This window comes from Miniopterus schreibersii (genome assembly GCF_964146895.1).
Source record: "Miniopterus schreibersii genome assembly, chromosome: 7".
Taxonomy (NCBI): domain Eukaryota; kingdom Metazoa; phylum Chordata; class Mammalia; order Chiroptera; family Miniopteridae; genus Miniopterus; species Miniopterus schreibersii.
Genome location: NC_138108.1, coordinates 49,734,425 through 49,760,816, shown reverse-complemented (window position 1 = coordinate 49,760,816; position 26,392 = coordinate 49,734,425). Strand labels below are relative to the sequence as shown.

Below are 26,392 nucleotides of genomic sequence, written 5' to 3'. Positions count from 1 at the left end.
TCCAATAAACTTACTTTTACATCCTCTTACATGATAATCCCAAAATATTTTTGTGTTTATAATTTCTGGATTTTTGTTAAAATGCCCTAACCGTTCCAGTAAAATGCCTTTGCTTCAAAAGGAAGTCAGAGCTACAGTCCCGGGTGGTTTGCAGCACAATTTGTGGTAGTCTTTGCTTCATTTCAATATGTTGCCACGATTGGCCGTTGAGAGCTACAAATAAGGAAGTTTTCAAGTCAGGGGATTTCTCAGTGGAAGTTCCCAGTTCAACACGAGGGAGAGCCCAGGGAGGTTTGGGCAGCATTCTAGAGCCTGTGCATGAGGCTTCCAGACTCTGTAACTGCCCACATCTTTAAAGGGCACTGGTCTGTGAGGAAGACTTGTAATCTGAAGAAGAGGCGACCAAAGCTGCAGCAGTTCCTCCTGACTCAACCGAGCAAGGTGGCCTGGATGTCTTAAACTGAAGTGTGGCCGGTTTGTTCTTCTCTTGCTTCTGCTAAGTGAGTAATTTATGACATGATTCAAGAAAGTCTTTGTATTCATTGCCATAATTAGAAATTTGATGTTTAAAAATGAGGTCCTTAGCTAAGACTAAAGGAAAATTTAAAATACTGTGGAGTTTTTTTACATTCTTCCCAATGTTTAAGATAAAATTTATGTTTCTATTTGAAATGATTTTTTTAGTTTCTATCTGAAACATACACCTGCTCTGAGTGGTTTTTATAACATAATCTAAGACTTAAAAGATATGTATTTGTCATAAGTTAAGATGTATATAGCTTACTAGTTTGAAAAATACACTAATACTGTATATATTGGTTCATCTTTTGGGTTAAAATTTTAAAGATCAATTCTGGTCTGATCCAGTGTGTTCGTTCAGACATTAACTAAAGTTTATATTTTTCCGTTTTCTAAGAAGTACATGTTAATGAATATATCTTTATAGTAAAGTATTAACCTCATAGAAAACTTTCCATTTCCTATCTTAAAATATTTAAACTTACATAATTAGAGTAATCTAGTCTTATTCTATTACCAATTGGCTTTTATGTTCATAACCAAAAATGAATACTAAAGACAGTATAATATTTTCTTAAATATTTTCTTAACAATAATCCTAGGAAATGTGGATAGTTCAAAAAGATTAAACATCAAGAGTCATTATCACCATTGTTATATTAATAGCTGCCATTTATTGAGTGTCTTCTGGAGGAAAATAATCACAAGATCTTCCAGCTCATGGCAGAGCCAGGGCTTAAACATGATCTCGTATCACTTTTTCCATGGCTCTCTGTTTCCACTGCCCTGCCCTCTTACAACATTAAATAATATTTTGAGATGTCTTATCCAAACTGTAAAATGATGGGAAAGAAAGGAAGGTGACCTAGCCAAGGCCACAGAGCAGCCAGGTCATTCATAGAAGCTTAGAAGTCATTTCTAGGTCTCCCTTCTCTTCACTCGCCCACCACATTCCCTCACGCCCTCCAGAGTGCACTTTTACCTGTGCACAGGAGCACACGTGAGTCTGCCTCCACACAGGGGGACATGGGCTGTGTGTCAGGTCCGACCTGACTGAGGTTCCAGCTTGCAGCTGACTAGCGCCCTAAAGGAATGCCCAGTTACATCTTTTGTGACAGTGAAAGAGATGGCCAACTGGAAGATTTAAAACAAATCTGTTAAATTCCTCCAAAAAGTTCTGGTTGGAACTTCATAAAACTCATGCACTAATTTTTATGTAGAGAACCTGCCTGTTTGCAAACATTCTTTCTCTCCACGTACTTAGGGCCTCGAGAAATATATAAGTTTTTGTTCATAATAAAATATATTCCAACATATTTTGTTTGTGTGGAATAGGGATTTAGGAACGTTTTTTATTTCATAATTTTATCTTGCATCCAGCCATTGTATTAAGCCTTTATTTATTCCAAATTATTTTAGGTAATTTTCATGTGATTCCTAGATAAGAAAAATATAATTTTGTATTCTCTTTTTTTTTCTTCTCACCACATTGTGCAGAACTTCTAGAACAGTGTTTAATAGCAGAGGAGATAGTAGCCAACCTTGTCTCATTCTGATCTCAGTGGGAATTTCCCAAGTGGTTAACATTAAAAATGACGTTGGCTTTTGGTTTGAAGTAAACCAAAAGTTTTGTTATAAAAACCAAATATACTTCTAACCCTAGTTTACTAAAGGTGTATTAAGACTCCAGGTTACGGTTGAGCATCGACCTAGGATCCAGGCGATCAGGGTTCGATTCCCGGTCAGGGCACATGCCCAGGTTGCGGGCTGCAGCTGATCAATGACTCTCTCATCATTGGTGTTTCTATCTCTCTCTCCCTCTCCCTTCCTCTCTCTGAAATCAATAAAGATATATTTAAAAAAAAAAAAAAAAAAAGACTCCAGGTAAAGCTACATTCTATGTCTTTTTGGTATCATTAGAGACAATTGTCTCATTTCTCTACTTTAAACTTTACAGTGCTCTGCTGTTATATAATACAGTAATTTCCTTTTTAAAAAATTCCATGTTATCAAAAATCATGACTTAGTAATAAAGATAGGTTTATAGTTATAAAATATATTTTGTTTTTCCTCAGATTAAAATAATAAATTGATTGATCAAAACCAACCAAACCAAACCTACACGTTTCCTCATTTTCTCTTCAGCCCACATGCTTAGACGCCTCTCCTCTAATGTTTTGGCTTCACAATTTAGTTCACAACTCAAATTAACAGGAAAGAATGAAAACAATGTGACATAGCCAAGGAGCCCTATCCAGGCAGAGCACCCAGATACTCAAATAAAGCAGCTGTTCCTGTGCTTTGTGCAAATAGCTTTCTCCCTATTATGACAGTGTGAGTCGCAGACCACAATTCAGTTACAACAGTGGTATACAAAATGTGTCCAAACTGACTAATCTTATACCAATTTAAATTAAGAAAATGTACGCTGAAAAAGAAATGTCTGTAATTTTCTGAGAATTTTTGCTTTTTACTCTTAAATGAAATTAATCTGTATTTTTAATTTTCTGAAAAAAATAATGAAGTTTTCCATGTTCTAAAAAAGTTTAATGGGTATTATTTGCTCTTTGAAATGTTTAAAGAGCAAACCTAAGACTGCTTGTCCTTGGCACCCACTTCTGGTTGTTTTGTTCCTGTGACTCTTTTAATCAATTTTTTCAAATGTATTAGCATACATGGTATTTTCTTGTACTTTTTAAAAATCATCTCCATAACTATGTGGATAAATAACCCTTTTCCATTACTTATTTTGACCATTTATGTTTTCTCTCTCTCTTTTTTTTTTCCTGATCAGACATGTCAAAGAGTTAATCTCTTGGATGTATCACTTTTATGGTTAACTTTTTTTTAAAAAAAGTTTTTGTTTTTATATTTATTAATATTTATTAATGCTTTATTTTAGAATATTTTACTTTTCCCTTTCTGTTTTTTGAGTTGATTAGTTCATTCATTTTTATTCTTTCTTGTTTTGTAATGGAAGTATTTAAGGCTAGGAAGTTTCTTTGAGTACCATTTTTTTAATTTATTTTTCTTTTTAAATATATCTTTATTGATTTCAGAGACAGGAAGGGAGAGGGAGAGAGAGAGATAGAAACATCAATGATGAGAGAGAGTCATTGATCGGCTGCCTCCTGCACGCCCCCCACTGGGAATCAAGCCTGAAACCTGGGCATGTGCCCTGACCAGGAATCAAACTGCAATCTCCTGGATCATATAGGTCGATGCTCAACCGCTGAGCCACGCCGGCCAGAGTTGAATACCATTTTAACTACATCTCACTTTGATGTGGCACTTTCACATGGCCATTATTTTATGTTTTTTAATTGCAGTTTTATTTCCTCTTTGATCCAAGAGTTATTTAGGACAATAAAGTTTCTTTTAATTAATAGGCTTTTTTTTAAGAATAATTTTAGATTTAGAGAAAAATTGAGTAAACATTACAGTTTCCATATACCCCATCACACACGGTTTCCTCTATTATTAACATCTTACATTAGTATGATACATTTGTTACAGTTAGGGAACAAATATTGATACATTTTTATTAACTCAGTTCATAGTTTATTCAGACTTCCTTAATTTTCCCTTTTTTCCCTTTTTAAAAAAATTGAGGTAAAATTCACATAGCATAAAATTATTTTGAATGCTATTGTAAATGGAATTGTTTCCTTAATTTCATTTTTGGATTGTTCATTGATGATGCATAGAAACACAACTGACTTTTGGGTGTTGATCTTGTATCCTGCAACTTTGGTAAATTAATTTATTAGCTCTAGCAGCATACTTGTGGATTCTTTGGGATTTTTTATATATTGAATAATATCTGCAGAGATATTTTCACTTATTCCTTTCTAATTTGGATGCCTTTAATTTCTTTCTCTTGTTTAAGGACTAGAACTTCAGGACAGTGTTGAACTGCAGTGGTGAAATAATTATCCTTGTCTTGTTCCTGGTCTGAAGGGGAAACCTTTAGTTTTTCACCATTGAGCAAGACGTTAGCTATGGATTTCTCATAAATTCTCTTTATCATATCGAGGAAGTTCCCTTCTATTTCTAGTTGTTTGCATCTTTTTTTTTAATCATGAAAGGGTGTTGGATTTTGTCAAATGTTTTTTCTGCATCAAGGGAGATAATCATGTAGGATTTTTTTCTTTATACGATAATGTGGTGTATTGAATTGAATGATTTTCTTATGTTTAACCACCCTTGCATTCCAGTGATAAATCACACTTGGTCATGATGTAAGGTCTACTTAATATGCTATCAATTTAGTTTGCTAGTATTTTGTGGAGAATTTTTGCATCTTTATCCATAAGGTATATTGGTTGTCTTTTTTTACAGTTCTTTAATAGTTAGGTAAATATATTCCAGAAGTGAAGAGTGTTTATAATTCATTTGCAAGTGCAGTCTGTTACACCAGTAAATGTTACTTGACCTGTTGTATAAAGTAAATAATGCATGAGAATTAATCCTGAAACTGTTCACTGAGTTTCTATTTCCAATCCAGTGGATTAAAAACACAACTGTGAATGGTATAAAGACATAAAAATCATATTGTGATAAAATCAATTGCAAAAATAGAGAATCCAGATTTTGCCCAGATAATTTAAGAACTCAGCAGTTTTCCTCAACTTAAACATGAGCTCCACACAGAAAATATTAAAGATGTCTTTCAATGTGATGCAACTGTATAAAGCTAGAATACGACCATTAGATGACCAATGTATCAAAAGTCAACAAAATCTAGAAAACACATCTAATTCTAAAGTAAGCATAAGTAAAAAGGCAATTTACAAAGAATTAAAACCACTCTCTAATCATCGTCAGAGTCCAAATCATATTTTTCTTTGGATAGTTTTCTTTTCCAGCTTTGTGAAGTTTGTTCCAAATTTCTTTTGTCTCTGAAATGGTGTCTCCATTAAATTCCCATTGTAATTAAGAATATCAGAACCACCAAGCCTCCCTTCTAAAGTTTCTGTGGTGAAGTCATCTATATTTCCTAGGTCAGTAAATCCAAAGACATAATCTTGTGTTTTTCCATTTTCAAAAGTCCTGGAGAATCGGTTTGCTTCAGACCACCAAACTAGTGGAAGAACATTTGGATGCTTCCACTTTTACCAGTGTCAGTGTGAAAATTATTCTGATCCTCAGACTCTCAAAAAAGGAAAGGTGCTTTTCCCACATCCAGCTTCAAAAATTTGGTCCCCAGATGTTTTTTGGACAATATCACCAAATGCCTGTCTAGTATTTTTGCATCTGAATGTGGAGTCTCTGTAGAAATGGCAAACTACTTTTTTACCCTCCTTGACCTCTGTCACTGGGGACTGCTCTGTATTCCCCACGTCCTTTTGAAAGCCTCTTGTTTCCGCTGTTGGGCTTTCCTTAGTGCCTCAAGTCTTGTTTCTGTGAGGTGTTCCAGTTCATTTTCACCCATCTGATCCAATTTCTGAATGTCAGCATCCAAATATTCTTCCACTAGTTTGGTGGTCTGAAGCAAACTGATTCTCCAGGATTTCTGAAAATATGTCAACAGGTGCATTAGCGTCCATTCTTTACAACTCGGCCTTGCTGAGCTCTCGGTGATACCTGAGAAGTGATGGACCAGGGGCCCCAGAAGACCAGGGCACTCTGGCATCAGCCTGGCAGCAGCTGCTGGTGGCTACAAACTGGTTGTCACTTTCCCCTCCAGATTTGCTGAGGCCCTTCTATGCTTTACAGCCTGAGACACCAAGGAAGTGAGGAGGAGAGGATTATTGGGTTTTAGTCTTCTTTTATTGCAGTGTTTTGTCTGGCTTTGGTATCATAGTAATCTTGGCTTCCTAGAATGAGTTAGGAAGTGTTTCCTGCTCCTCTGTAGTTTTAGATTTCGAGAAGGATTGGTGTTAATTCTTCTTTAGAGAGTTGATAGAATTCACCAGTGAAACCAACTGGTCCTGGACCTTTCTTTGTTGGAAAGTTTTTGCTTACTGATTCGATCTCTTTGTTTATTACAAGTATGTTTATATTTTCTATTTCTTCTAGATTCAGTTTGGGTAATTTGTGTGTTTCTGGGAGTTTGTATATTGCATTTAGGTAATCTAATTCATTGGCATATAATTATTCATAGTATTTTCTTATAATCCTTGTTACTTCTGTTTGGTTGGTGGTAATGTCCACACTTTCATTTCTGATTTTGGTTATTTGTTGTTTTCTCCCATTTTCTTATGAGACTAGCTAAAGATTTGTCAGTTTTGTTAAGCTTTTCAAAAACATGATTTCAACTTCATTGATTCTATTGTTTTTCCATTCTCTATTTCATTTATCTCTGCTCTGATCTCTATTGTTTCCATTCGTCTGCTAGCTTTGTGTTTGTTCTCTTTCTAGTTCCTTGACATGTCAACTTAGGTTATTGACTTCAGATTTTTCTCTTTATTTAAAATGTAGATGCTTACAGCTATTAAATTCCCTCTGAGCACTGCTTTCACTGCATCCCATGAGTTTTGGCATGGTGCGATTTATCTCTAAGTAAATCTTAATTTCCCTTGTGATTTCTTTTTTGATCCATTGGTTAGAATGTGTTGTTTAATTTGCCCATATTTGTGAATTTTCCAGTTTTTCGATTGTATTGATTTCCAGCTTCATTTCATTTTGGTTGGAGAAGATACTCTGTATGATTTCAATATTTTAAAATATATCGAGACATTTTGTGGCCTAACATTTAATCTATCCTGGAGAAGTTTTATATTCACTTGAGAAGAATGTGTTATTCTACCGTTGTTGGGTAGAATGTTCTATATATATCTGTCAGGTCTAGCTGTTTATACTATTTTTCAAGTCCTCTATTTCCTTTTTGAACTTCTGTTTTTTCTATCATTTATTAAAAGTGGTATAGAATGTCTCCAACTATTACTGTAGTACTGTTTATTTCTCCCTTCTGTTCTTTCAATATTTGCTTCACGTATGGAGAGGGGGATGTTTGATGCCTATATATGTATAACTGTTATATTTTCTTGATAAATGACTCTTCTATTACTATATAATGCCCTTCTTTGTTCTTTGTTCTTTTAAGTTTTTTACTTAAAAGCTATTTTATCTGATATTAGTAGAGCTACTCCATCTGTCCTTTCATAATTATTTGCATGGAGAATTTTTTCATTCTTTTACTTTTAACTTATTTGTGTCTTTTTATCTAAAGTAAGTCTCTTGTAAACAGCATATAGTTTGATGATGTTGTATTATCCATGCTGCCAAGCTCTGCCTTTTGGTTGGAGAGGTTAATCCATTTATATTTAAAGTAATTATTGATAAGGAAGACTTACTTCTGCTATTTTGCTATTGATTTCTGTATGCCTTATACCATTTTTCTGTTCCTCACTTACTTCCCCCATTACTGCCTTCTTTTGTGTTTAATTAACTCTTTGATGTATATCATTTTATTCCATTCTTATTTGCTTTTAATATTTTCTAAGACATTGTCTTAGTAGTTATCATGAGGACTAAAATTAGCAACTTCAATTTATAACAATCTAATTTGAATTAATTCTAACTAAACTTCAATAATATACAAACACTCTTCTCCTGTACATCTTGGTTCCTTCCCTTATGTTGTTGTAATAACAAATTTCATCTTTATACACTGTGTGCTCATTAATATAGATTTATAATTGTTTTTAAGCATTTGTCTTCAAAATTATGTTGGAAATAAAAATAGGAGTTCAAACCAAAAATGTAGTCATGCTAGATTTTATATTTACCTATGTAGTTGTGTTTGCCAGCTTTAATTTTTTGGTAGAGCTTTAAATTACCATCTAGTAGCCTTTTATTTGAGCCTGAAGGACTCTATCATTTTTCATGGGGTAAGTTTACTAATAACAAACTCCCTTACTTTTTTTTATTTTTGTCTCAGACTATCTCAATTTCCCCTTCATTTTTGAAGAATAGTTTTTCCAGACATAGACTTCTTGGTTGAGACCTATTTTTTTCCAGCAATTTAAATATGTCATTCCACTGCCTTCTTTCCCTCATGATTTCAAAGTGAAATCATTTGTATTCTTACTGAGGATCCCTCATTCATAATGAGTCATTTCTTTCTACTTTCAAGATTCTTTCATATTTGACTCTCAACAGTTTGGTTATTATGTACCTCAGTATGAATCTCTTTGTGCTTATCCTACTGTAGTTTATTGAGCTTCTTGAATGTGCAGATTCAGTCTTTCATCAAATTGGGGAGTTTGGGGCCATTATATTTTCAAATATTTTTTTCTGTTCCTTTTCTCTCACTTCTCCTTCAGAACTTTCATAATGTGTATGTTGGTTCACTGGATGTTGTCTCAGAGGTCTTTTAAGCTCTTTTCTCTTTTCTTTATTCTTTTTTCTTTATGCTCCTCCAACTAGATAATTTCCATTGTCTTATCATCATATTTGCTGCCTCCTCAAATCCACTGCCAAACTCCTCTAGTAAATGTTTTGTTTCACTTATAGTATTGTTCAGCTCCAAATTTTCTATTTTTTTTTCTTTTTATAATTTCTATATCTTTATTAATATTCTCTTTTTTTCATTTATAATTTTTCTGATTTTCTTTGGTTCTTTGCCCATGGTTTCCTTAGCTCTTTCAGCATATTTAAGATAGTTGATTTAGTTTTTTTTTTAGTAAGTCCGATGTCTAGGTTTTCTCAGAGAGAGCTTTTAAAGACATTTTAAATGATAATTACGACTATTTACTTAAATTAAAAATAACTGCATGTAGATCCACATACCTGAATTACAGAAATTATCTATATTAGTTAATATTATTGAGTTCCTTCTGTAGGCCAGTCCCTGTTTATATATTATCTCATTGTACATACACACATACACACACAAACTTTGAGGTAAGTACTAACACAATCTGCATTTGACAGATGAAGAAATTGAGGCACAGAGCTAATAAAGTCATATTGCTAGTAAATGGCAATACCAACATATGAATGAGACCGTTTTAACTCAGAATTCTGTTATTACCAGTATGAGTTAGCCTATCTCAGCTTGGGTTTGGATTTGGGAGGGAGGGAGGGCAATAACCACCTAGGCCTCAGACTGGTGGTTGCGCATATCCTTAATGTCATGTAATAGCCATCCTAACTTCAAAATCATCTAAATGTACATATTGAAATTTTAAGTGCAGTGCATGTCAAAAAGTGGAAAGGACAGAGTGAAATAGAAATCCATAGCTAAGCCCACAGTTCTAACCTGGAAGGGGAGTCAAGTGAGGTCCTGCTTAGAATCAGTCCATTTAGCTAAGTCCTCAACAGACCAAGTAAAACATGAGGGAAACATGTTCTGGGAAGAGAAAACCACATTTAGCAAACACCTGAAAAAGATAGAACCCAGAACATTTGAAGTATTAAAAGAAGCCCCAAATCAGCAAGAGAAAGTGGGAAGATACGAATCTAGAGAAGTAAGAAGCCTCATACCATGCTTAGAGTTTGGATTTTATCCTAAGGATAATATGAAACCAGTGAGTGATTTTAGGTGATACAGGAACATAATAACATTTAGAATTTGACAAGAGTAAAATTAAGGAGAATAGTGAGAAGGCTACTATGGTAAATATGAATTGGTGACTTGAACAGAGGTGGCAATAGAGATACAGTGGCAATGAAGCCAGAGTGTGACAATAGGGGCACAGAGTATACACGTGTAAGAAATGTCACAGGGGAGTACTTACGTGAGTTACCTTACTGGGTGATTGATGAAATGTTGGAAAGTAAGAGTTTTATATCTTTGTTATATAAGCACTGTTTTCTTTCTTCTCCTATTTACATGAAAAAATGAACATATAATTTTTTATTCTACTTGTATTTATTTACCTTCACATTTTTAAAATGTTAACATAATATATGTTCAATTATCACAGTTAGAATGAGATCCTATCTACCATTTACTTATTTCCACATACAAAAGATAAGAAATTAATAAATTAGAAATTTTTACTTCCTGCCACCTCTCTTTCACCACTTGAGTTTTTATTGCTATAATCAGGAGGTTCAGAACACATTATTATTAAATTATTTATTAATATTTATATCTTATGTCTTAAAAATTCCTTTTAATATTCTCATTATATTTGCAACAAGTTTTTACTTAATCCAATATTTAAATTATTTCAAATATTTATAAATATTTCTTTTATATCAGAATTTCACCATTGGTTTTTTAATTTTGATTCCCTTCTCAACCAATCAAAGTGTATCTTCAATTATTTCAGGAAATGAGTGATATATTTCTGAACCTTGAAGTATCTAAGAATGTCTTTGTTTTCCTTTCCTATATGAATAACTTGAGTGGGTATAGACTTTGTAAGTGAAACCTTTCCCAAGCAACTGTAAATGTTATTCTATTCAGCTTTTGAAACTTAATGATGAAGATAAGGTGACTTTTCTTCCTTTGCAAGTAATTTATTTCTTTTCTGATTAAATTCTTGTTGACTATTTTTCCATACTTTAGATACAGGCAGTCTTCCCTCACCCTCCCAACCCTGAGCTAAAGCCTTTCCAATGTGTTTTCAGAGTATCCTACCCTATTGTAATGTTGTAATACCACATTGTGTAGTAATTGCCTGTTTCTTATATGTAGGTCAACCACAATACACTCCAAGTTATTCAAGGTAGGAATGTGCCTTGGTCTTCTTTGTATCCCTAACTTTTAGCACATATCAAGTACTCACAAAAATTTGCTGAATGAATAAATTGATAAATCATTAATATCAATTTTTTTATCAGGATAGGTCAAAATGCTTGGCCTCTTTTCTTTAATATTTTTCAAAATTCATTGAGTCCTTTTCATCTCTACTTTGGACCAAAGTATTACTTCAGATACCTTTTGATATATCTTTGGTTGCTGTTTCTGTTCCATTTACTCTGATCTCTTCTGAAGAAGTTGGAGTACTAGCTTTTCACTACTTCATGTAATGGTTTTCATCTATTTGTCCTTTCCATTCACATTTTAATAGTTTTTCAAGCTTTTACTCTACTCATTTATTTAATATCCTGCAATATTGATTCCATCCTTGATTATGTCTAAATAGTATTTTAATTTTGCCTTTGCATATACTATGGCCATATAGCCTTAACTTATTCAATGTTTTTATTTCTCCCTGTCTCTTAACTAGGTCTCTCCTTATCTTAGTCTAATATCTTATATTTCATCTCCTGTTTCATAAAAACGGCAAAGTGGATTGTTTCCATTTACTTATGCTTCTGGTACCATTTCCAAAGTGTTCACTTTCTCTGTGTTTTGAGAATTCTGTCCTTCCTTTATGCAGCATAATTTTTAAAAAAGGAATACTTTGTCTTGAATTTACTCATTCCAAGCCTTGGGTATCCTTTACTACCCAGATATATAGATTTTCCTTAATTCTCCTCATTATCTGCCTGATTTCTACTAGTTCCTCAGCACAGATTTTTGGGCTCAGAGACTGGTATACATGCACAGTTCACAGCCAAATTTTTGGCCTGAAACTAACATTTATCAGTTTTGTCACCATGGGTATTGGCTTTCAGTGAGATCCCTCACCCTTATTGCCTATTTATTTTACTATGAAGAGACAAATTTCTGGCTAATCAGAAACCATCATCAGTCTTTTCCTTGTTTGGAACCGGTATGAAAAATTAAACTCTGGGTGAGAGTCAAACACACAGCTCTGTCTGCCCAGCCCCTTTTGTTATTGGCTTCATATACCCTTAAATACAGAGCATCGTATCTCTCTACTCCCATGGGATCATATTGGTATAATCCAAACCATAGCTCCGAAATGGATAATAGAGAGAAGTACTCATGGGGAATACTGGGGTAAGGAGGTGTAAAATGCTACTTGTAGGTAACACATAGTAGTGGGGTTACTGTCAATTCATTCGGCAGGTAGGTTTTTATTGTCCTTCAGGCCAGCAGATTTAGTCACCTTCAAACAACAAAGTTCATGTCCATTCCAGCCCCACAATTCTTGCAAATGGTGGAAAATCCTGTCAAATTTTGTCACTAGGATGCTTGTCAGCAGGGTTACAGCTATTCTTTTGATGCCTTTTGTGACTTAGGAAAAAGTACCCCTCTAGGGGTGATTCAAGCCCAAGGGGGTAAGTGAGCACCTATGTCAGCTGGGTACCCTGAACAGAGCACAGACTGCTCAGCCGTACACCTAGTTAGCAATCCTGCCTTTCAATGCTATTATGAGTTCTCATGTTTTTCTGATTTCTCATTTAGTTTAGAGAATTTGAGACACCAACAGCTATTCCAGATGTCATCTTAAATCAGAATTCAACCATATTCTATTAATAGTGATATTTCACATCAAAGATTTGAGTGAGATCATTGATGCTTACCTGACATTCCAAGTTGTAGTATTTATACTGGCAGCTTTCCTTGTCCCTAGATTTATATTCAGAACGCTCAATAAAATATTAAGCAGTTTTGAAAATACCTCCTAAAATACTTTTAATAAGCCTGCAATTCTCATTTTCATCCCACCCTACCACACAGTACTGCTTGCTAACCTAAGATATGAAATAATATGAGTAACAAAAAATTGGAGTAAAATTATGTCATTCATTTTAAAGATTATTTTCCAAAGAAATGTCTCAACTGAATTCCTAACCTTAATAAGATATACTGTATGTCAATTCTAAAAAAGTCATCATCATTATAGAAAAAGGAAAATGTTTTACACTGTTGTAGAACAGAACTCATCCATCTACTCCAGCATTCCTGTTTCACACATTGGAGAAGTATGCAGCCACTTCTCTTCATAAATACAACATCATAGGAGTGGAAAGAGGGAAAAGTATGTATTTCAGAAATGTGTATGTTTAATTTTTCTCCCTTATTCAAAGTTTTTAGCACTTCAATATTTCAAAACGCTTATGCATTCAGTTTTAAATTCTAAGTGTATTATTAAATTCTACTACTTCAATTAGAAATCATCAAACAGCTTCTTTAATTTTCTCCAACCAGTGCTGGATAAGTTAGATTTCATTAAAATTAAATTTTTCTGCCCTGTATAAGACACTGTTAAGGGAATAAAAAGGAAAGCCACAGACTGGGAGAAAATATTTGCAAAAGATACATCTGATTACCCATTGACTTTGAATGATAATGATACGTCAATGTAGGTTTATCTATTGTGGGAGATGTTGATAACGGAAGAGGCTTGTGCATATGTCAATGTAAGGAGTATTGGGAAATCTCTCTACCTTCCTCTCAGTTTTGCTGTAAACGGAAAACTTCTCTAAAAAAATAAATTCTTTTAAAAAAGTTTTGTATTGTCATGTTTAACTCAATAACTTATTACAAGAAAACTGTTCAACTGGTCACAATGTTATACACAAGAAGTTTCTGTTTGTTTAAAAAGAGTTTTTTAAACTATGTTTTGCCTTTGACTTTTAAAAGTAAGCCCAATATTTTAAAATGCATTGCAGCTGGCAAGTTTTTAAATCCTTGGACTTACCTGCTTAAGGGAAGAAGGGCAAGCATGCAGGAGCACAGGGAGAGGCTGAGGCAGCTAGCACCTGATCCTCCAGCTCTAACGGAGAAAAAATTCTATCACAGGAGGAGCAAGATGCTGGACTCCCCTGGGGAGATAGCAGCTTCTAAGTTATGTGGACCCCATGACCAGAAAAAAGGGGGAACTCCAGAACTCCAGAGCTAGGCTTGAAACTCTCAGGATGAAGATAAACGCACGGGCTGAAGACCTGTTGTGGCATGCCTTGGCCAAGATCACCGGGACAGGAGATTTCGCGACTTTCACAATTTTGTCAAGCCTATGGATATAAAGTGATGTTCTAGAGCCTGACAAAAAGACATCGCCTTCATGGTCCTTTTTTCTTGCCTGTCAAGTTGCTACTTCAACGTCCTTAGTACGCTTGTGTTAATTGGTGGGGTCTTTTTCAAACGCCCTTATTAACCCATGCCAAATACATGCAAGAGCAGTGAAAGTTTTAAAAAATGTTTTTAATTAAATAAATACTAGGCCATCACCATGGAAGCTTTCTGAGAGTGCTCCCCGCAGTCCTCCAGATTCAATCACTCTGCTGGCACACACAGAGAATCCAGGCCTTAAAAAAAGAGAGAGAGAAAAAAAGAGAGCGAGCGAGAGCGCCCAGGCCTCAGTGCTCTGGGCACGCCGCACCCGCGCGGTGGCTCCGCCTGCTCGCTCCTCCTGCACCGAGCCCGAGAAACCCCAGGCGACGGCAGGAGCCAGCGCCCTGTGAGGGACCCAGGCCCCGCTTCCACCGGCAGGTTCCGAGCCTCACCGAGCGCTGTGGCTTACCCCATCGGGCGGATCCTGCAACCTTCCTCCCAGGAAAGGAGGTCAGCACTGTCCTCCTTTGTCAGATAAAAAAAAATTAAGGTCCCTGAGGTGAAACATTGCCTTAGCCAGCAGGTGCCAGAGCTAAAACTGGGAGGACACACACTCTTCTCGAGTTCTCTGCCCCGAATTTTTATCTTGGAGAATATTCAAGCATGGCTGAGAAATGGCAAAACTGGCAAGACTTAATTCGTGGGAAACTTTCTAAGAAGTCTATTTGCATTTACCAACCACTCAAAGTTTAGCAAGTGTATTTAATGGAAGGTGTTCCTAGTTGGGGGAAAAACCAAATGTGTGTGCGTGCGTGCGTGTGTAATGATCCTCAGAGTGTGGACCTTAATCACATCCGCATGAAGATCTGTCGAAAATGCAGGTTCCTGGGCTGTGCCCAGCTGCTCTGAATTCTAGGAATCCCTGTGGGTGAGCTGTCAGAACCTACAGCGTTAATCAGCCTTGCAGGTGATGCTGTATGCGAAAAAATCTAGTCAAGACCCCCGGGTGACCTTCTAACTGTGTTTGGCAAAAATCTAGCCAGGACCCTCAGGTGACTTTTAAACTTTTGCCACAGTTGTTTTCTGTGGGGGGCGGGGCGGGGCTCCGCGGGGCGGGGCGGGGCCGGGTGAAGGGCGAGGAGTTAGTGGCTCCGAGCGCAGGCGCCGCCCTCCCAACAGGAACGGAAAGCAACTTCCGGTCGGAGCCACTCGGCCAGGTGCCGCCGACCCGAGGCGTGGAAGATCCACTCGGAATCCCTCAACGGTGAGTAAGAAACGTGGTGAGCGAGTAGGTGTGTCCGAACCCGTCGAGCGCGGCGACGGAGAACTTGTGCGTGTGACTGAGAGGGCGACGCCGGCAGTATGGCCGCCGCGGGGAGAGAAGCGGAGGAGCCGCGGAGACCTCGGGTTCTCAGAACGGGGAGGGACCCGTGCGAGAGAAACCGTCTGGTCTCCGTTCCGGAGCGGACCGGGAGGGGCCTTCCGGGCCCGCGACGTCGGCGCAAGTGCGACGTCGCCCGCCGCTACGTTGCAGGGGAGGGATTGTGTCCGACGCCGACTTCTTCGCTTGGCAACTGGGGAGCGGGGCTTGGGGTGTCGGGGCGAGCGGGGCACCCCGTCGGTCGCGCGGACTTCCTTCGGGACGGGCGCTCTAGCATGGTTACGCTTTCGAAAACTTTTCCGCAGGCTGTTGCACAGCTCCGTCCTCTGCTTTCCCGTGGGGTGTCATCACAGTCTTGTCAATGAGAAGTTGGGTAACTTCCCCGAGGGTCACGGGGGGAATGGGTGGCCGAGGCGGAACGAGCCAAAGCAAACCCTGCGGGTGCCGGGAACCTAGCGTGAGGTAGAGTCCCCGCCCGGTGATGTAAACCCACTAGCCGCGGGTTACAGCCCGAGAAGGGGGAATATGCTCAGGCCAAAGGGCAGTTGTCTCTCTCTTTTTGTTATGGGGTAACAACCAGAAATAGAGCAGCCTTGCTATCTAGTGTCATCATCTCAGATGCTTTTGACACAGTTTTATCGTAAGGGAGAAACGGTAGAAAAGGAAGTGAAGTGACATGAAAATGAAAGGAAATGAATAGGTCTTTCTCCCTACCGCGGTTGGAATATACATTTCAAACGAGATGTAGCAGACAAGCAGGCACTATATTCTGTTGAAAAATTATGTCGTCCCTATCGTTTGGGACAGGAGGAAAACCCTGAAATGATACAAACGTGTATAAAGCAGAAAATGAAACTCCTCCTCAGCCCTGCCCTCCACCATAGGTCCCCAAGGCCGTTTACCTGTCTTATAGGTACATAAACATGTTATTTCACTTTCTCATGAGAATGAGATTTTTATATGCATACTATTCTATTATCTGCTTTCTCAAGATAAAAAATACATGCCATATGTAGGGCTACTTAAGGGCAGCATGGTATTCCTCGGTCTCAGTGTACCATAACCTAACCATCTCTTTAAATGGCCTGTCTATACATTTTATCTTTTATTCTTCAAAAGTATATTTTATTAGGATACAGATATATTAACTCTTTGTGAAAATATGGCAAATATTTTCAAAAACTATCAGTCTTTTGGTTTAAAATACCCAGGTTTTGTATTGCCTAAGGTGGTCCCCACTTAAAAATTATTAAAATATTTTCCTATGTTGTCTGTTAATTTTTTAGTAGTTATGCTTTACTCGTTAAAACATCTGAGTTATTTTTGTACATTGTTTAAGATAGGTATTTATCCATTTTTTCCTGAAATCATGTGTTGAAATCAATTCCTTCCTCCAACTGACTAGAAATAATACTACTTTAAAATAGTAAAAATGTGTACATGGGTCTTTTTCGCCTTAAAAAAGAATTATTTTAGTAGATTTCCAGTTTGTGAACCAAGGTTACACCTGGTTATGGTATAATATTTAAACATATAGGTTCCTTTTGGTAACATGTTTATTGAAAAATCAATAATTGAGTTTTATCTGTAGTCTTCTTTTCCTGTGTTCTTTGCCAAAGTTCAGTATTAAGGTTATGCTGGTTTCCTAAAAAGAACTGTGAAGAGTTCCTTCTTTCTGTGCTCTAAAGTAGTGTAGATAGCATAAGAGCTTCTGTTCTTTGAAAGTCTGAAAGAATTCATTCATGAAATCATCTTGACTTGAAAGTACATTCTTAAAACAGCAACAATATTTAACAAACAGGTCTAGAACTTTAAAAAGCAAACAAAAACTCCTTAAGATAAGTGAAAGGGTCTGAAATTCCCCCCCTTTTTAAAAAAAATTTTTTTAAGTTTCTTTATTGCTGAAAATATTACAGTTGTCCCCTTTTTACTCCCATTGATCCCCTCCACCCTGCATCCACCCCACCCCCAGGCCTTCCCCATACCAATGTGTGTGTCCATGGGTTATGCTTATAAACATATAAGTTCTTTGATTAATCTCTTCCCGTCCACTCTTCCATCCCCTCTTTCCCTTTGAGATCCCTCAGTCTGTTCCATGCTTTTATGTCTCTGGATCCATTTTGTTCATCAGTTTATTTTGTTTATTACATTCCACATATGAGTGAGATCATGTGGTACTTGTCTTTCTCTGACTGGCTCATTTCACTTAGCATAATAATTTCTGGTTCCCTCCATACTTTTCCAAAGGATAAAAGATCCTTCTTCTTTACAGCTGTATAGTATTCCATGGTGTAAATGTACCACAACTTTTTTATCCACTCATCTACTGATGGGCACTTGGGCTGTTTCCAGATCTTAGCTATTGTAAATTGAGCTGCTATGAACATAGGGGTACATAAGTTCTTTGTGCTTGGTGTTTTGGGTTTCTAAGGATATATTCCTAGAAGTGGGATCACTGGGTCAAATGGCAGGTCAATTTTTAACTTTTTGAGGAAACTCTATACTGCTTTCCATAGTGGCTGCACCAGTCTCCATTCCCACCAGCAATGTACTCGGGTGCCCTTTTCTCCACACCCTTGCCAGCACTTGTCGTTCGTTGATTTGTTGATGGAGCCATTCTGACAGATGTGAAGTGATACCTCATTGTGGTTTTAATTTGCATCTCTCTGATGATTAGTGACGTTGAGCATTTTTTTCATATGTCTCTTAGCCATCTGTATGTCTTTTTTGGAGAATTGTCTGTTTAGGTCCTTTGCTCATTTTTTTAACTGGATTGTTTGTCTTCCTTTTGTTAAGTTGTATGAGTTCCTTATATATTTTGAATATTAACCCTTTATCAGATATATCATTGGCAAATATGTTCTCCCATACAGTGGGCTCCCTTTTCGTTTTATTGATGGTTTCTTTTGCTGTGTAGGTTCCCTTTCTTTATGGTCAAGGAAAATGCTATAAGGTAGACTGAAGTTGATAGTAAAATGTATTACTTCTCATCTCTATTCCAGGTATAGTATAAAAGAAAGGATATTGCGTCTACATGGGTAAGTTCTTCTATGCCCTGAAAGAAACCAAGAGTGAAACTCAATTGAAAGAGCATCAGTTTCAGTTTGTTGTCATCAGCTTCCCATTTTTGCTGGGAAATTTATTCCTTTAGACGTAATAACCAAGCTGACATTCTACTGTAGGCAGATCCCATAGGGTGGTTTCACAGTGAGTGGGTGAGAAAATACAGAAGCTCAGCATTCTTGTTCTTATTTAAATATGAAGTGGAAATCATCTCACAGTCCAGGTATGTGTGTGGCATGTGCACATACGGAACAGGGCTGGCTTCTAAGAAATGCAAACCATCTAACCAAAGCCTACCTTTCTACTCCACTGATAGTTTATTGTTAATATGTGGATAATAGTATATTATATAATCTTTGGTAGAGTCATTAACTTTTGTAAATTATTATTTTTAAATACTTTTTGATTACTTTCAAGGATGTTACCTTAGGCAGGTAATGTCATTTGGCAGTGTACATCTGTGAACTGTGGAGAATACCTCAAGACACTCATAAATGTTATTTGCAGATGGATGCAGGCAATATTCAATAGCCATTTTTAAACTGCATACCTCACCCCATCTCCAGATTCTGACATGGCACCTACTCAGAGGAGAGGATACCCTTTACATAGCTGAGCAAGCTACCTGAACAGTGCCATGTTTATGTTTACCTCAGAGGGGTAGAACATAACATGCCCAGTTTCTCTTTTGGTTTTATGTTGTTTAGTTGTGTATTTCAACCCATAGAATTTGATAAACAGTCTGAGAGAAAGTACAACTGGAGAGAAGAAGAAAGTGAGGCAAAGGTGTCGTCTCTGACTGTGAAGTCGTCTTTTAAGAAGATAGCGCAAAAAGTTTCACCAATTTCTAACATCCAGCAAAGTGGAGAACCTGGTCTGGGGAGCTTTTGGTTTGATAAGTGAGGTTGTCTTAACCTTGTTTATCCTGATGCATTTAGCCAAACAGCTTATGGAAAAAATACAGAATCCAGATTCTGACAATGCTAGATCTCTATTTAAGTTTCTGTTATTGCAGCTGTCTGATTGGGACACAGTAACAATATAGTTCAGTGTGCTATGGGTATATCCATAACTGAAGCACAAGTTTACATAACTGAAGTTTACAACCTAAAAAGTGAGACTAGAAATGCAAGCTGTCATTTGAGGAAATTGGCTGCCAGTGCCATGGAGTTCTCTTAAAAGTGGGAAATGATCATAAATAAATGCTACAAGTGACAGTTTTCATCCATTTCCTTTCTTCAAATAAGGAAAACACACATACTTTTGAGTCTCTTTCAAGGGTTACCTTAGCTAACCCTTTTATTAATGTGCATGTACTGCATTATTGACTTACTTTCTGCGTTTTGCTTCTGATGCTTTTTGTGGGTGAGGAGGCCAACGTAAAACTAAGATACAGAAAAGATAGGATGTATCTCTCACTTATTTACCTCTTTGTTTGCTCAGGTGGTAACTTTACTTAAATAGAATGGGAACTCTTATTCATACTCTAAGGGGTTGGGAAAAGCAGATGACTTTCTTTTCTAGGACAGAGTGGAAGAGGTAACAGTTACTTAAGGTGATTTCTTTCCTCCATCCTGAAACTGCTTTAGATTTAAACTGGCCTTTCACCTCAAGTGTGAACACTTAGAATAGTCTCAGCAGTGGGGGAAACCCAGAGGGGCCTTTCCTACCTCCCAAATCACTCATGCTATCTACCACCCCACAGAAAGTAGACCTTATTAAAGAATTATAGATCATTCTGGGGTGAAGGTGGTGGGAATCTACCTTTAAGCCTGTGTTTCTTTTCAGTCTTGAAATTGTGTGTGTGTGTGTGTGTGTGTGTGTAAATAATCAAAGTTGAACTGCTCTGGTTGAACTGGACAATTGGTAGTGGAACATAGTTTTGCTCACACAGTTCCGGCCTCAGTGGAGCTCCACAAGCGCCATTACATACCTTGATTATCACTTTTATTTATTCAGGACTGGTTACCTATTGATTGGCAGCATAATACTGATTGCCAAAGGCAACAGGCTTAAGATATTTTATCTATAAAATAAGAAAAGAAGTTCATTTAAAAAGGAAAAGGAAGGTGGGAGGAATTAGAATACCATGTCACAAGATTCAACATCCATATAGTAGGAGTCCCAGAAAGGGACACAGAAGGAATGAAATTGCTCAAAAAACAATTCAAGAAATTTTCCAAGAACTGAAGGACAAACTTCTAAATGGGTTAAGTACAAAATCAGGAATCAAAATGGCTCTGAATTCCAACAAAAACAAATGGAAGCTAGAAGAGATCATAGCAAAGCTTTCCAAATTCTGAGGAATAATTACTTCCAACCTGGAACACTTAACCTGACAAACTATCAGTTAAATCTGAGGGTGGAGTAAAGATATTTTCAGTTATGCAAGGTCTCAAAAAATTTACTTCACAAACACTCAGGAAGCTACTGGAGAGATAACTCCACCAAATGGACAACTAAACAAGAAGAATGAAGATTTGGGATACTGAAAATGAGGGATTCGACTAGAGAGGGAGATGAACAAAGGGAATCTTCAAATTCAAGGTGAAAGAACGTCTCAAGATGAAGACTTTTCTTTAGGCATAGAGATCAACAAGTCTAGGCTGGAGCAAGTCAGAAAGCTCAAAATGAGCTGCTTTTAAAAAGATGAAATTGATAAAATAAGTGTTTGAGTGGATTGAGGAGTTGTATTAGTAATAATAAGAAATAAAGCAAACAAGAAGTTTTTCAGGGGAAAAGGTTTTTCAGAAAAGGAAAAAGAGCCATAGTATACAGGGTGGGCAAAAGGAGGTTTACAGTTGTAATACAAATAAATAATACAATAATTATAAATAATACTACACTATAAACTCTGTATTTTGCATATTCACGACTCTAAACATACTTTTGCCCACCCCTGTATTATATGGCTCAGCAGTGAGTAGCATTATGTAGTTGTAATAAAATAAAAGCTAAATGCTACTCTAACCAAAAATAGGAGAACAGGGAGGGTATAAAGTGTCTGTGTGTGGCAGGGGAGGCGGGGGAAGGATGTAAAAAAGAGCTTAATCCTTATTTTGCATGGTGGGAAGATAGGTAAAACTGAAAAATTAATAGTGGCAATATAGTATGTTATTTAGAGTACAGAAATACCAGAAAGAACCAAAAGAGCTGAAAACTGTTGCCAGGATGAAACAGGAATGGGGAGAGGAGAGCAAGGAACTATTGTTTTTCTTAAGCCTTGTGAAGCTATTTAATTTATATATATATATATATCTTTGATTTAAAAAAATAAAAACTAAATTAGAGTGAAAAGAACCAGAGATTGGATTTTTACCTCAGAGAGAACTGGATTTATCTGGGTCTTCCATTTTCTAATTCTGTGACCTTAGTTAATGTATTTAAATTTTTGGTGCTCTGTTTCCCTATCTAAAGAGGGAAGATAATATATGCTCCTGCAGAGGAAAGATTAAAATAAGGTAGTTTATGTAAAAGTAATATGGCAAGTAATTTTAACTCAGTAGGTGGTGTTCCCTGCCTCTGTCCCTAATGTTTCCCATGAGAAAATAGGGAACCTCCTCCTTCATTGTTGGGATGCCTGACATTCAAACACAAGACTAAGATTTTCCTTCTGTTCCATGGCTGTGTGCCTCTTTGGGATTGAAGACATGATATTGGTATGTATGTCTTTTCTCAATTATCTGTAGGTAGTTTGAGAATTTCAGTATAATTGAGATGATTAGAGTGTTGGAAAGGGGAGCATCATATTAAAAGGGCCACTGCTGCTTGTTGGGAGAAGAGCTGTGGTCACACTCAAATACATAAACTTCAGTGCAAATGCCATTATTAGAGTCTCTTCCATTCATAGAGAAAATACTTGTATGGACTGATGAGTTGTAGAAATTTTATGGAACTGCCCGGCCGGGCGTGGCTCAGCGGTTGAGTGTCGACCTAGGATCCAGGCAATCAGGGTTCGATTCCCAGTCAGGGCACATGCCCGGGTTATGGGCTCGATCAGTGACTCTCTCATCATTGATGTTTCTCTCTCTCCCTCTCCTTTCCTCTCTCTGAAATCAATAAAGATATATTTAAAAAAAAAAAAAAAATTTATGGAACCAAGATTATTAAAGTGCTATTGTTCTGGGCCATCTGCCAAAGTATCAAAATACCTTAAAAAAAAAAAAAAAAAGAGCATCTTCTATCTTAGCAACTGCTATTTTTGTTTTCAAATTCTATACAACTCTTTCGGAACAGTTTACTGTGGAACAAAGGGACACTGTGAAAGCCTGTTTCCCTGCCTTGGTGCATATTTGTGTAGTGTGTGAGCACAGAGTACAATGCTTTCCCAGTTATAACTAGATGCCCCTATGGCAGTGACCCTAAATCTGTTTCACATCTGCTCCTACCTCCCCCACCCACCCCACAAATATGATCCAAGAAGTCTTGAACACAGTTTGCTGATTTTTTTTTTTTTAACTACTCTTGATGATCCTAATGTACTTGTAGCTTGGAAACTCATATCCTACAGCATTCCCTACCCCTACATACTAAACTGGGGCAGATGAGGGAACAGAGGTTCCACAGAAAGGTTAGATGAGTTGCTCACTCATACCCATCAATAAACATGTCTGGACTCGACATGTATTCTGTACACCAACTCTGACTTTATCTTTGGTTGACTAGGCTTTTTAATTTTGATTCTAATAGAGAAATTAATACATATAACACAAGATGTGGTCTCATTTAAAAATTAAGTTTGTAATCTTTATTTTATAGTATCTTTTTTGTTTTTTCCAGATACAAAGGAAGTGAAATGGCAAATCAAAAATTTTAGTAAACTCCCCTACAGCAAGTGTTAGGATTTACTAGTTCTGAATATTCATATTTGAGAAAAAATTCTCAAATTTGTGGCCCTGAAAAGAGTGGAAACGTGGGTAATTTGGGTACATATACAGGTTTGAAAGGTTGGTTTGTCAGACCACAGGGATTTTTGGGTCCTGTCTCAGGAATATTCAACAGCTGGAGTGATATAGTGTGTTGCATGGTGTAAAAATAGTATATCTGGTTTTAAACTTTTATTATATTAATACATTTAAAATCGCACCCTAAACATCTTGGGAATGACTGGAAGTGGAGATCTGGAAATCTCTGTAACCTTATTTATTTTCTTACTGGGGTTCTCACAATTACTTCTAATAAAACAAGTTGTGACTTGCAAACATTTGCCCAACAGTCTGTAGGTGTCCTCAGGGAAATTAAAAGCAGGGGTATGAAGAGCTATAGAGTCCTGTGCCAGTGATTAAGAGCACAGAGTACAGCTTTATAATTATGTAGGCTTTTGCCTGTTCCCATTTATCATCAGTAATATTCTCAAGGCTAAATGACTGTTCAGCAATTTAAACTGTGATTTAAGAGAAAACGGGCCTTTTTGTGAAAAGGTCCTCTGTCTCCTGAAGTTTAACTCTTTATAAAAGAGTTCTCTCCTTTTATGATGGCTTTGTTCTTACACAGTAAATGACTCAAGAGATGGTGGAGAAGCCCTTAATCTGTTGACTCATGAGATTAACTACTACTTTTTCAAAAACAGCTTTGTCCTTTATGAATCTGGTGCAGACTGTGCCATCCATTGCTTACATTATTGTCTTCTATTTGGGGGACCTTTTTTAGATTACTTGAAGGTATTTAAAAAATAAAAAATAAAAAAAACTTTTCTGAGTAAGACCAGAAGATAGATAGTTTCCTACTCTTGTGAAAAATCACTAGTAATACTATTTTATTGTCATAAATTTGGTAAAGTGGAACAGAAAGACTTAAGAAAAATCACACATTCAAATGCTACAAGTTTTTTTGTATTACTTAGTGATATGTGAGGGTTAACAGAACAGAGCATTAGATAACATTCCTATTTGGCTAATAGTCTCTTTATGTGACAACAGACTTGTACTAAAATACCTTTCCCTTTTATGAATTACCTACTTTTCATTCTGACATTGTACAGATAATAAGTGGGCCTGTTCTCTTTTTTGGTTTATATTTGGGAGAGAGAAGAAAGTGTACATCTGAAGACCTAAAAGTGGTACGATAATGAGTATTGTTTCTTTCTCTCTCCACTATTTTCTTTTCAAAAATTTAGTTATTTCCCTGCAGTGGAAAAAAGATTTTGGTCTAGTTAACTGTCCAAAGAACACTGGACATTCAAAACACAACTTCAAGAATGTAAGCAGAAGGGAAGGCATACTTAGTCTTCATTTCTTCCTCTAGATTTAGTTCTATCATGTAGTAGCTACATTTTTTCTGCCTGTTGTTAATTATATCTCTTCAAGCACTTTTGTCCAAAATTGAATACTTTTCCCTTGAAAATTTTCTTCCTGTTTCTCTGTGTCTAACTATCATCACAGCCTACCTAGTATTTTGTAAATTATGGCTGGTGAGCCATCTTCAGCAGAAGCACTTGGGTTACTGTGCTTATCAAAATGCAGATTCCAAGGGCCCATCCAGGCCAACTGATTCTGAATGACAGGGCCCTGAATGCTGCCTTCATGTCTATTATGCAGATCCAATTGGCCAACTAATCCTGTTGATTTTGCCTTTGAAATATCTCTTGAATCCATCCATCTTTCATTTCCCGTGCTCTATTCAAGCCCTCATCTTCCTTGCAAAATACAGCAAGTTTACTATGGATATCCCCATTTTGTCTCCCTCGGTTTATAGTCCATGCTAGTGTCCAGTTTACCTTTCTAAAACATGTCCATCTCCTGCTTTGTCAGGAGGTTAAAGTCTAAATTTCTTAAAGTCTAAATTATAAGGTCTACTACAGCATGGTCATAACTGAGTCTGCTGCATATAGTTTTTGCAGTCTGGTAATTAATAGAGTTTATTAAGGGAAATTTACAAATGAGGCATGTCTTGGAAGGCTGCAAGATGACATGGATTCCCATGCCACTTGGCAGGCACCAAAGAATTATACAGGGTGGGGAGGTGAGGACAGGGATGTAGGAGGAATAGCAGGAGTATTAGTACACGAATGCTACCAGGTCAAGAACCAGCACATAGCAGGAGAGAAGGGAGGGATGCTGATTTATATCAGAATGAGCATCATTTATGATTAGACAGTCTCTAAGGGGAGTTTGCAGGAAGCAGCCTCCATTCTGGCACAAGTCCAGCCTCCGTGACAGCGATAACATGGAATAGTCTCTTCTTCATGGGCTAGAAAGTTGTAGATCTAGGATCTGAATCCAAAACCTATACTTTTTTTCATTCTACCTAGTAAAATGTCAAGAGGGAATATATAAATGTTGTTAAATAAATATTCATTAATTTCAACAGTGTTATATCACATATTTTCATAGTATCATATTATCTCTTTACTTCCAGGACACCCTATATAACTTTATTGTATGCTTCTCACCATCTTCAAATGAAAGCCATATCAACTGGTTCATAACTAAGGCCTAGTTTATAATACAATTTGAAACAAAATGGCTACTCCTTTTACATCTTTGTGTCATTTATGAGGGAAAATAAATCAACATATTTGCCAAGGAAAAGCTTCTATTCTGTATTTCTTTGGAAATGCTATCTAATAATAAAGTTGAAGGAGATTCTATCACTTAACCTCTTAATTTTAAAATCAAGGA

General features: G+C 36.8%; 1 protein-coding gene and 1 pseudogene across 5 annotated transcripts in view; one reads left to right on the top strand and one right to left on the bottom strand.

The window, feature by feature from the left end:
* The first annotated feature begins 263 nt into the window (after positions 1-263).
* Positions 264-26,392, top strand: part of TANK (TRAF family member associated NFKB activator) — a 73,412-nt gene continuing 47,283 nt past the window's right edge. Inside the window, exon 1 of one of the 4 annotated variants that reach the window (XM_081142264.1) lies at positions 264-500. The gene's annotated coding sequence lies outside the window, so the exon portion shown is untranslated. Of the gene's footprint in view, positions 501-15,444; positions 15,594-26,392 lie in introns of those variants that run through there. The other 3 variants (XM_081142262.1, XM_081142263.1, XM_081142267.1) reach the window with 3 other exon arrangements.
* Positions 5,333-6,068, bottom strand: LOC308559407 (thioredoxin domain-containing protein 9 pseudogene; annotated as a pseudogene). Its single transcript has 2 exons — positions 5,638-6,068; positions 5,333-5,555 (listed from the first exon to the last, which is right to left on the bottom strand). The product of its transcript is annotated as a thioredoxin domain-containing protein 9 pseudogene (transcript).